This window comes from Lytechinus variegatus, chromosome 15 (genome assembly GCF_018143015.1).
Source record: "Lytechinus variegatus isolate NC3 chromosome 15, Lvar_3.0, whole genome shotgun sequence".
Lineage (NCBI taxonomy): Eukaryota > Metazoa > Echinodermata > Echinoidea > Temnopleuroida > Toxopneustidae > Lytechinus > Lytechinus variegatus.
The window spans coordinates 9,493,153-9,504,701 of record NC_054754.1 but is presented as its reverse complement, the minus strand read 5'-3'; the positions used below and the strand labels follow the sequence as shown (position 1 = coordinate 9,504,701).

The 11,549-nt window shown below is 36.5% G+C and overlaps 1 long non-coding RNA gene across 1 annotated transcript; it reads left to right on the top strand.

The window, feature by feature from the left end:
- The first annotated feature begins 8,369 nt into the window (after nt 1–8,369).
- Nucleotides 8,370–10,708, top strand: LOC121429210. Its single transcript, XR_005971879.1, has 3 exons — nt 8,370–8,409; nt 9,853–9,977; nt 10,467–10,708. It is a non-coding gene; the product is annotated as an uncharacterized LOC121429210 (long non-coding RNA).
- The last annotated feature ends 841 nt before the right edge of the window (nt 10,709–11,549 follow it).

Sequence of the window (11,549 nt, the reverse complement as noted above, 5' to 3'; positions counted from 1 at the left end):
ATAATGCGAGCGCGAAACGCGAGCTGAAACTTTTTGACATTTCTACATAAAGAATAGAAAACTTTAATCAATATTTGCAGTCGTGAACAGGATAGCTATATAACTATTGATGCGAGCGCGAAGCGCGAGCGGAAAAACATAGAGATTTAGAACTAAAAACGGGCCGCTATTCGTGTTTTGTAAATCATGAAAAGGATGAGTAATAGCGGATCTTCCTACATTAATAATGCAAGCACAAAGCGCGAGCAGATGCGCGTGCTTGTTTCAGATTTCATCCTAGAATCTTGGCATTCTAAATTCATCTTTTATCATGAAAATCAAAGCGAGCGCGAAGCGCGAGCTTAATATATTTGATATTTCGATCTAAAAAAAGAGTAAATTTCAGCATATTTCAAGCACTTTGTAGGAAATTGTGAGGTGGATATGGTTTGCACTTAATAAAGAGCTGATATTTTTCATTATTACTTTGAGTTTTGACATAGGACCAGACATCCTTAGGACATGTCATCATATGAAAATGATGCCTATCTTTCTATACATTTTGCTAATTAAGGGCGAGATGAAACAAAAGGGACAATTTAATCATTAAATTTATATCCCATCTATCAATGCATAATGAAGGCGCTGAATTAATGCGAATGCAAATCGCGAGCCGAAATTTTTGATAAACTGCCATGAAAAGGGGATTTTAAGTACCGTAGTTTGTTGTGTAATCAATATTGACACATTCATAACTCGCAAATGCGAGCATGCAGCGCTAGCTGGTACGTTTGGACAATCACGCTTGAAAAGGGATATTTTGACAACTTTATGGAATACACATAAATAATAAGTACCTGATAAATCCAAATTTGCGAGCGCTCAGCGCGAGCAGAATATGTTAATATTCTGACCATACAAATGACATTTTTTTACAGAGCACTTTATGAAACTCAATTGTAAATCACACAAAACAATGAAAGTTCGATTTCCGAGGTGAAATATGTTTTGTATATTGACTTCCAAACTTCATAGTTAAGCTCCATATTAAACCGGTCATGTAAATCACCTATGCCAGCGCTAAACGCGAGCGAAAACTTTATATAGTGGCACTAAAGATTCTTTTTATTTTTCCAGTCTTCCCCTCATTTTAGCCATTTTAATTCAATCGACTTCCTCCTCTTCCTTTTTCTCCTTTCTTTCTTTCCTTTTTTCTTCTGTTTATTTTTTTTCTCCGCCAAAGGGGGGGGGGGGCAGGCCCCTCGCCCCCTGGATCCACCTATGCGTTATACGTACGTAACGTAATAAGGGTTTTAAAAACACTAAAATAATGAAAAAAATGGTATCATTTTCGCAAGGAAAGCTATACGTGTTTATGGTCAAATTTGCGAGGTTACAAAATAATATGACTAAAATGTTTTATAAAGGATGTACTTTTTGCCCCAACAGTCAATACTATACGTGTTTAGAATACGATTTGTGCGAAGTGTGGGAGGTGGGGGTACTAAACCTAATGATGAAGGTAAAGGTAAAACGTACGACCGACGTCCGTGACATAACAATTAGAATATCGCTGTACTTGTTTAGGGGTTCAATTCAGGGAATACTTGCCAAGAGTATTGTTTTTAATACTTTTTAAGGGTAGGATTTCACACGCCAATACTTGTTAAAGGGGTGCATTTTCAGGATATGGAAAATACTTATTGTTTAGGGTGCTTTTCGAGACCCCCTGGTCGCGCATGGTATCCACTCATCCAGCACTGGCGTAAATCCGTGTTGATGGGTGGGGGATGATTGAAATATTTTGGCATCATTTTTTTTTTTTTTTAGATATGCAAGGAATTGTCACTGATATGTCCACAGTGGCGTGCCGTGGGTCACGGCATTGTGGGGGCACCAGCAAAAATTTTGAATCAATAAGCGAGCGCACGAAGCGCGAGCTGAATTTTTTTTATATTAACCTAAAAAGGGACATTATTATCAAATTTGTATAATCATGATAGGTACCTGTCTTGCTAAACAATGCGAGCGCGAAGCGCGAGCTGAAATTTTCGTATGATTTGACCCCAAACAGCGAGATTTTAAGGAACATATTTTAGGAATTCATTAAGAGTATGCATATCTCACCATAGTCATCTAATGCGAGTGCCAAGCGCTTGCTGATTTTATTACAATTACATCTGAACACATAAAACATTTTTTGCAGTCATTGCAATCATGATTATCATACGCATCTCACTAATCAAATATTGCGAGCACGAAGCGCGAGCTGAAAATTTAGATGATTCAGACCTAAAATGGGGCATTCTAAGGTTTCTTTGTAGGAATTAACTAGGACCATATAAGTATTTCATTAACCAAATGATGCGAGCGCGAAGCGCGAGCTGAAAATTTTTAATATTCAGATCAGAAGGGACATTTTAAGGAATGATTTTAGGAATTCATGAAGAGCAGACATATCTCACCAATCCACTAATGCGAACGTAATCACGGACAGGAAATGTTTATATACGAAGACCTTAACATGGGGCAATCGCTTTTTGTAAAAGAAGCATATGTCACTACATAAAAAAATTATAACTCAAGTGCTAGGAAATATATTTGGTTTATATTTACTTGAAAACTGGATGTTTTAGTACAACAGGATTATATATCTCGTTAAACAGACAATGCGAGCACTAGGAACAATGAATACGTAGGTCCTGGGCAAATTATGTTTCATAAAGTTATGATAAAATTGTTTCTTATGTAATGTAACATAACATAATTATAATATAACATTATAATGAATAATATTTTCTTCTTTCCCACTACGTTTCTCTTCCTTTCTCCTTCATTTCTCCTTTTCCCCGTTTTTGGGGTCAGCCGATGGGGGGAGGGGGGCATGTGCCCCCCATGCCCCCTGTAGTTACGCCACTGTATGTCCATATGGCAAATACCCCTCCGATATTATTATTTTTTTACCCCATGATGGTTTAATGGTTTTATTAGAGATTACATTCAATTTTTTTTGACATTCCATCTTAATCCCTTCCCCCAAAACCCTAACATTGATGAATTGGAAGAAACGGAGCGCATTTCATGGTCGGTGTGCGAATAAGTGGACAGATGATTATCACACAGTCATTTATTTGGTTATAGTTAATTTACTATAACATGAATTATGAAATGTTCTTATATATATTGATATTTTAATATTCTCCTCCCTGTCCTGTGAAACAAGGGTTTTATTATTCACTGAACAAGTGTAATTGTCATTGTTTTATCATTTACAGTGTCTATAAATGTCAAATCTTTGAAAATTGGAAGTTCAAACAATTTTTATGAAATTTTAAGCGTTCTGGTTTTTTTTATTTTCTCTATTGACTAAAAAATCACCCCAGTTTTGCAGTGGACTTTCAGCTTGAATAGGAAAGTGATCATGTATTAAATATATATATAGTTTGCTCACTCGTATAACATTTTCTCTCTCTTTTATCTCTGTCTTTCTGTCCTCATTTTTATCTCAGTTGAATAACCATGTTTTAATGTACATATAAGCGTTTTTTCTTTAGAATGTAAAATAATCTAGCTGTATTTTTCTTTTTTTTTTAGTTTTGTTTTGGTTTTGCTGTATGGATTTGATTGTGATCCTCGGTATTCTCAAAGGCAAAGCACATCAATAATCATGCCAAACCATGCATTCTTTAGCACCACAACTGGCGCCTCCTGAAATATTTCAGCAAGTGATAAAAAAAAGAGAAAGGGGGATTATAGAGAGGGTGAATGGGAGAAAAATTAAGAACCTATAATTGCCTCGGGCAGTGATTGATTGATTGATTGGGAATGAATAATTGATTGATTTATTTGATTTGATTTGATTTTATTTGATTTGATTTGATTGATTGATTGATAGGATTGATTGATTGATTGATTGATAGATAGAAGATAGATAGATAGATGGATAGATAGATAGATAGATAGACAGGAGTGATTGATTGATATGATTAATTGATAATTGACTGATTAATTGATATGATTGATTGATTAATTGATTGATAGTACTTATCATGATTGATTGACTCCTATACATGTATCTATAAAAGGATCGGTTCCCTATGCCACCCAGATAATAATCTCGTACGTCTGTCTACATCTCTTTGGGAAACTATGAGATGACTAAATCTCGTCATGTCAACATCCCGTGGGAGAGATGATAGGACAAAGAGTTACGATTGATCCAATCAATCGTAACTCTATGGAAATCCATCAGTGTAATTTTTTTTCTACAGGTAAATGTCCTTAGTAAACAAAGAGAAACATTAATGAATGCATGATTAAACATAGAAAATATTTTGAACAAACATATGCATAACAGATGCTGACGTTGCTGGCCGTCCATAGTTGTGATTGATTGGATCAATCGCAATTAAGATGGGGCCGGGGATGGTGCTAGATGACAAGATCTTAGATCTCGTCATGTCTACAACCTGTAGGAGAAATGATGAGATGAAAAGATCTTAGATCTCGTCATGTATACATCCCGTGGGAGAGATAATGAGATGACAAGATCTTGGATATCCGAGATGTCATCTAGGGAGTGTTTCATCAACATTTTTGTCTGACAAGTTGTAAGATCTGACATCTTTTCTTGATTCTGATTGGCTGAGAGGCACTGTAACTGTCGGATAAAACAGGACTTGTCGGATAAAACATCTGACAAGTCCTTTCATGAAACGCTCACCGGATCATCTCTTCTACGGGCATGACATGGGTGCATGGGTGTCGATCGGTATTCTTGGTTGGGGGGATGATTGACACAAATTTTCTTGTGGATGGGATCTTTCAACATTACCCCCACTAAAATCATAAATAAGGACATTTGGGAGTGGTTGATATGCATGGTGTTCTTGGAAATTCCTTCATTGTTGTAGTGTACTTTACTTATATAATTTTTTTGTAAATTCAATTTGTGTTACAAGTAAGCCTATTCTAATTCTAAACTCATGCGAAAGAAAAAATAATGACAAAAATTGTCTGGACCGTGTACGGCCCCCATCTCACTAGGATGGCGATCATGGCGACCATGGCGATCTGTCTAAATCCCGCAAAGCGTAGCAGAATCGTCCTCGAATTCTATTTTTAGCCTGCGAGGCGATTGCACTACAACTTCACTGCGACGGACCTGCGCTGAAGGCGATGGTAATACGCTGGTAGTACGACGCTGCCACTCTCTTGCCACGATTTGAGGCAGATGTGATGCGCTGCTTCTGCGATCAAAGCGACCGTACAACGAGGCCCATACGCTAATTAGGACCTCGGTACGGTGGTGCTACGAATGGAACGATTGTGTTACGTTCATGATGGGCTCTTGAAACGATTTCAAGCAATCGGCATATTGGTCGCGGCACATGAGACATTTTTCAGTCGATTGCCAACCTCCGACCAAGATGGATGTCCAGAATTTGGTTGGACTTATACATCTTAGCATTATACAACAACTTCAATTAGAAGTTGAATACGAGGACCTGATACGAGGACAGTAGAAGGAGGAGGCCAAAAAGATACTGGGTCCGATCCTGGCTGTCACTTAAGTCATAATATACAATATATATTAAAATTTCATTCAAAAGATGTCGATGAGCCTAATAGTTAATATGAGGGATACATCCAGAATTTCATAAAAGAGCATAAAAATGTTTTATATTTTGTTTATTTTTTCCACAAAAGTTTGTCACTCAAAATTGTTAGGTAAATTCCTTTCAAATTTGCTTTCAAGAAGTAGTCTACTGATGTGAGAGCACTCATAAGGGGGGGGGGGCACAATGCCAGAATCCCCATAAAGTGTGCTTTCCCAATCAATACATCAGTGATCGAATCATTAAAATTTTAATATTGTTTACTGTCACTGTAGTTAGAATTCATTCTATTTTTAAAACATATTCAATTTATATTTTTGCGGAGGTAACCCATTTCGTCATCAAGACATGCGAGCGTCTTTTTTTTCTCTCTTTCAAGCTGGCTCAGCAGTTAGATTTTCATCCTCCTACTATACCTCCTCCTCCTCTACCACCACCATAACCTCTTGTTCGCTTCCTCTTGGACCGCCGGCATAACAGATTGGGCAGCTTCCCTTTTTGGTCCTTTTTCTGGGAAGTATATTTGAAAACGTCGTGGTGTCGCCTCGTAATCTGTTGAAAATGTGATAATCCGCTACCATCGGCACGTTGTTTCATAGCAGCGCAGACGGTCGCTGCTCAATCGCTGGCCAGTCATCAGCGGCGCAGCAAATTGTAATACGCTCTTGACTCGATTATGATGCGCTTTAGCACCTCCGCGATCTCGCTACGTAAGTTTTGAACATGTTCAAAATTTTGTGGCGACCAGGAAGATGGTGGCGATCCTTGCCGCTTCAGAAAAGATCAAGGTACGACGGAGAAGATTGAAAAGATCAAGCCACGTTCAAGCTACGATATACCACGCTTTGTCGATTTTTGACGATCGCAGCGGAATCGCCATCTAGTGAGATGGGGGTATTAAATAGTGATCTGTTTATTGAACATGGTGTATACACAGGGGCGTCGATCCATTTTTCAGATGGGGGGGGGCAAAATCATGAATCAACGTTCCAAAAGCGCTCTATCACACAAAACAAACAAACTCACCCACACACACATAGGCCTATATATATATATATATATGACTTATGAGAAAGAGACAAAGAATGCGAGCGAATTTTTTAGTATGACATGAAAACAGGAAAAATGTACCTGTTTAGGTTTGTTTAACTCATGAGGAGGATAGATACATGTATCTCACTAGAGAACGAGCTGAAATTTCTTTATATTTTGACCTGAAAGCTTGATATTCTAAGCATTTTTGGTACCAATGATTGAGATGGTTATCTAGAAGAACAATAGATGCGAGCGCAAAGCGCGAGCTGAAAATTTTGATATTTCGATCTGGAAAAAAAAGACAGATTATTGGACGCTTTTAATAAAGAACAAGATATATATCCAACAAAAGATTATTGCAAATCGAAGCGGAAGTTCTTTTGAGGTTCAGAACTGAAAACGGGACATTCTATTCACCTATTTAATCATGAAAAGTATGGGTTTTTGGTACAGAAATGATGCGAGCGCGAAGCGCGAACTGAAAAGTTTTATATTCCAGTCTGAAAAGCAGACATTTTGAGCACGATTTTAAATCAAAATCGAGTTGGTATCTCAATCTCCCTTGCTGATTTCAGTGTAGCATTACAATCTTATTTTATTTTTTAGGTGCACATGCGGAATTATTGAGGATCGACGCCTCTGTGTATACAACCCGACTGGCAATATCTTTTTTCTTCTTAATGCATGATGATAAAATTCAGATTCGGACCAATTAAGACTAGCACAAATTACAAACTGTGTGGCTTCTCGTGCACCATCGGGCTTACCGTCATTCCTTAGACGATTCATCTTGCCACCATTTTACTCCCGTTTATTTTTCCACCCTTTTGAATTAATTGATTTATTAAAATTAATTTACTCACCACTGCTGGATTGGAACATCCTATCAACAAAAGTTGTTTTTCGTTGGAGACCTTTTATGCCATGTGTTTCATATACATAAACATTTTATTCTTTTTCATCGTGAACCTCTACCCATCTGTTTAATAGTCCTGAAAAAGAATGTTTTTATTTAATAACAGTATACACAAATTGCGAGGGAAACAAACTGATTGATGGCATACTATAATCATCATGATCAAACTTTTCATTTTTTCATCATCATTATTATAATTTTTTACCCTAAATTATTGGGGGGGGGGGGTGATAATACAGGCCATCAACCCATCCCCCCCCCCGTGATCGACACCCATGCCTACGGAATGTAGACATGACGAGATCCGAGATCTTGCCATCTGATTGTAGATCCCAGATATCGTCAATATAGTTCCCTATCTGGCTACGCACCACAAAATTGGTAGTATCCATATGAAGCAGACACAGAGATACGATCTTACGTATACGTAAGCTCCCGAGGGGAGCTAGAGAGGCAACTCTTTTCGCGCGTTTTTGATTTTCCATAGGTTTTGTACATAACAAACATGGCTGCCATTTGTCCAATTTGAAGGTTGATTTTGGAAGGTCAATGTTTAATTCATGAGTAATGACGTCAAAATACGCATAATGCACTTGTATGATTGGATAAAACGCTAATGTTTTATTCATGTTGTCATGCATTAAACATTTTTTTTCCGTCCCACAATTCCCTACGATATCTGTGCGAAGTGTCGTTCTTTTTGATTCTGCGAAATTCAACTTTTTGAAATACAATAGCAAGTCTAATTATCTGTTTTTAGAATTGGTGTTCGAAATCATGATTTCTGAGTGAACTTCAATGGAGCAGAAAATCTTGGAGGAAACATTGATATCAATCTAATGACATTCCATAGGAATAAAAGTAAGTTAAGTTCAATTCCTTACTTTGATCTTAGTTGAAATTGTAATGTGTTTGCTGGGGTTCGGCGTCGCATGCATGGCTTTATGTGCAGTTTACAACGCGAACCACAATTTCCATATTTCCATTTCTTTTTCCTGTCCTGATCCCAAATAAGTCTGAAATCTGACTGACATATTTTGTCAGAAAATAATATAGTTTAGAACTAAGTTGGATAATTGGGATGCTTCATGTCCGCCCTTATTAAATCTGTATTTCAGTTCTTATTGTCAAATATCAGGGTTAGATGTGGACTTGTTTAACGGCAAAGCTGCATCAAAATTAAGCCAAATATATAGCCAGAGCGGGATGCGGACTTTGATATCGCCGGTGCCAGCCGGCTGCGAAATTGCCGATGTAGGCTAGGTCATTAGGTTTTGGAAATTAAGTGTCAAACAAGCTCGAGTTGAAATTTGAAGTTATAGGCCATGGGCCGAGTACTGATTTTTCGACACCGCTATTTCAATATAATTATCTGCATTTAAAATGAAATGAAATTAAATCTAAATGAACTGAATGATGAATCTGTTTGGAATGATATTGGTAGATTTTGCCATGCCCATGCATCACTCGTGGAATGATTTGAGACAGATGTTAACGTTTTTCTTTTTTTTAAATAAAAGTAAGCCCCTAGGATAGGTCTATCGTAGATATAGATTTAAAAAAAAATCTAGATCTGTCTGGTTTGACTTTTTTTCTACAAAGATTTTTTAAGTTAACTTTAATTTCATTTTAGTTCCTGGCTGGACCGTTGGACTAAAATATGATTAGCCTAGCAAAGGAGTTTAATGATTCTTTTTTTTCGGTGGGGGGCAACATTTCTATGTCAGGGTTCTAACTGCTCAATTGTTTTTTTGGAAGGGTTGAGAAAATTTATAGTGCCCTATTTTGAATTGTTTAAGTATAAGGCTAAGCAGAGAGAGCGGCTGATCCGATTGATTTATCTTTATTGTCCTCACTTGATGTTATTTGTGGTGAAAGGCAAAGGGTCATTTTAACCTGCCAGCAAGTGAGCTAACCCTTTTTTAAAATAAAAATCAAACTTAAACTTAAAGAGGAACTCACTTAACGTAGAGATTCAAATCAGACATGTTTATTGACGAGCGCAAAAAATTTAACGATTGACTCGCACTGATGAATGAGCGAGAGCCATATTATCACACAAATGATAGTTATCTTACATCTGTCAAAGCTGGCTTGGTGTGTATATATATTGAAGATTGACAAAAGACCTCACTAGAGTAGGCCATGTATGCTTGAACCATTTAGTTTTTGGTCAAGACCTGGTTTTTTCTAGTTGGGAATTGTGAAAGTTGGAAACTCTGAAAAATTGTTTTTAGAGAGGAATTTTGTTTATCACTTTTGAAATTTTTAACTGTAAAGTATTGTATGTATATTGAATTGCAGATCCAATGGGATCCAGTTCTTAGCAGTCCCAGCCTATTCAGAAGTACAAAGTCAAATACCATTTGCACATCACCAAGAGGTACAATCTGATGAGTAACAGGATATCTGATCTAAAAGCTTGCCAGGTATGCTTGTTTTCATAAAAATATAAAAAACCTATTTTTCTGAATCATGTTATATCCCATAAAGTAAAGCTTCATGATGAGACAATATTCTTTGGATTCAGATTCACCAGTATTTCCATTATCATCAATGCATACTTATTGTCCATGTATCTTAGCTATATTAATCATACATAAAATCACTTTAAAACTCAGTTACTCTGAAGACAGAAATAAAAAAGGACAAAATATTGAGATTAATCTTTCGATATATATTTGAATGGGTTTTCACACTTAATAAAAAAAAGTTATATGAATAATGATCTATAATAGTGATCTATGATTTTTATCTGGCAACATAAGTTACTACATGTGCATTTTTAAAATAATATTGCATGGAAGAGTAGGGGCTCATAAAAAGTTAAAAACTTCTAAATAAACTGGACTAGATGAGTAAGAATAATTCATATCAGCAGCTCATTTTGTTCCCTTTTCTTTTTGTTTACTATGCAGGTTTCACAGGCTGTTTGAGTATCACCAGGGCAGATCAAGAAGAAATATGAAGGCCAGGTTCATAACAAGCAGTTGCTTCATTGCAATTACAGATTTAAAAATTTAATGAATTGAATAAATGTGTCGATACATATTGAATGTTGCTTTAACTACACATCTGTTGAACAAAAAAAGATTATTTGGAGTATAGATATTTAGGTCCATAGGTTTCACACAAGATTAAAATATTTTTCGAAAGGGCACACTTATCCCCCCCCCCTTTATTAATGTTCTAATCATCTACATGTAGTACTTATAGTAGTGAAAGCACTTTGAATAATATTAGTAGTTTGAAAGGGATAGGTTGTATTCTGGTAATCTAAACAATGCAGAATGGGCCTTTACTGAGGTCTGGGCTATGTAACATACATACCTACAGACATATAAAAGGTGATAAGAAATAATGGATTTTCATTGAAAAAATGTGCATAATAAAAACAAGGTGACAGAACAGAGGGCGAAGAAATCACTCTCAGTCCTGGACCCCAGTTCATTAAGACCAACCACTATTCTAGCTTTGCCATTCTGGTAATTACCATGGAAACATTAAAGCAGCAGATCAACATTGGGGTTCCCATGCTAGTTGCTAGTTACATTTGGGGCCAATTTACCATAATTGAAGTCCTTATGAAACAAGAACCTGTATGTATTGCTGGACATAATGCTGTTGAATTCATTTTCTGGGGGAAGTGAAAAGTTGCACTATTTTTTTTTTAATCTCTTTGTTTTTGTAACACTGTATTGTCGATGTCCCGTATAATGAACTAGATTAGCTCTGCAAATAAAAGAATTTGTTGGAAATAGAACACAGCTCTAGCAGCACTTCACAACAATAGACAATAAGCAACTTTGTTACTGATTTACCAATGTGCAGATTTGGGAAGGCACTCTTTAGAGAAATGTGCTCCCCTTTTTTTATGAAGTGTCACCGATTAGATTAGCATGCTATTTCTTGTCAGCAAATGCTGGAAAAATAATTTGATATTTTAGTAACTGACTTTGAGAGAGAGGTATATTGATAATCTTTTTATTAATGGCATCCTT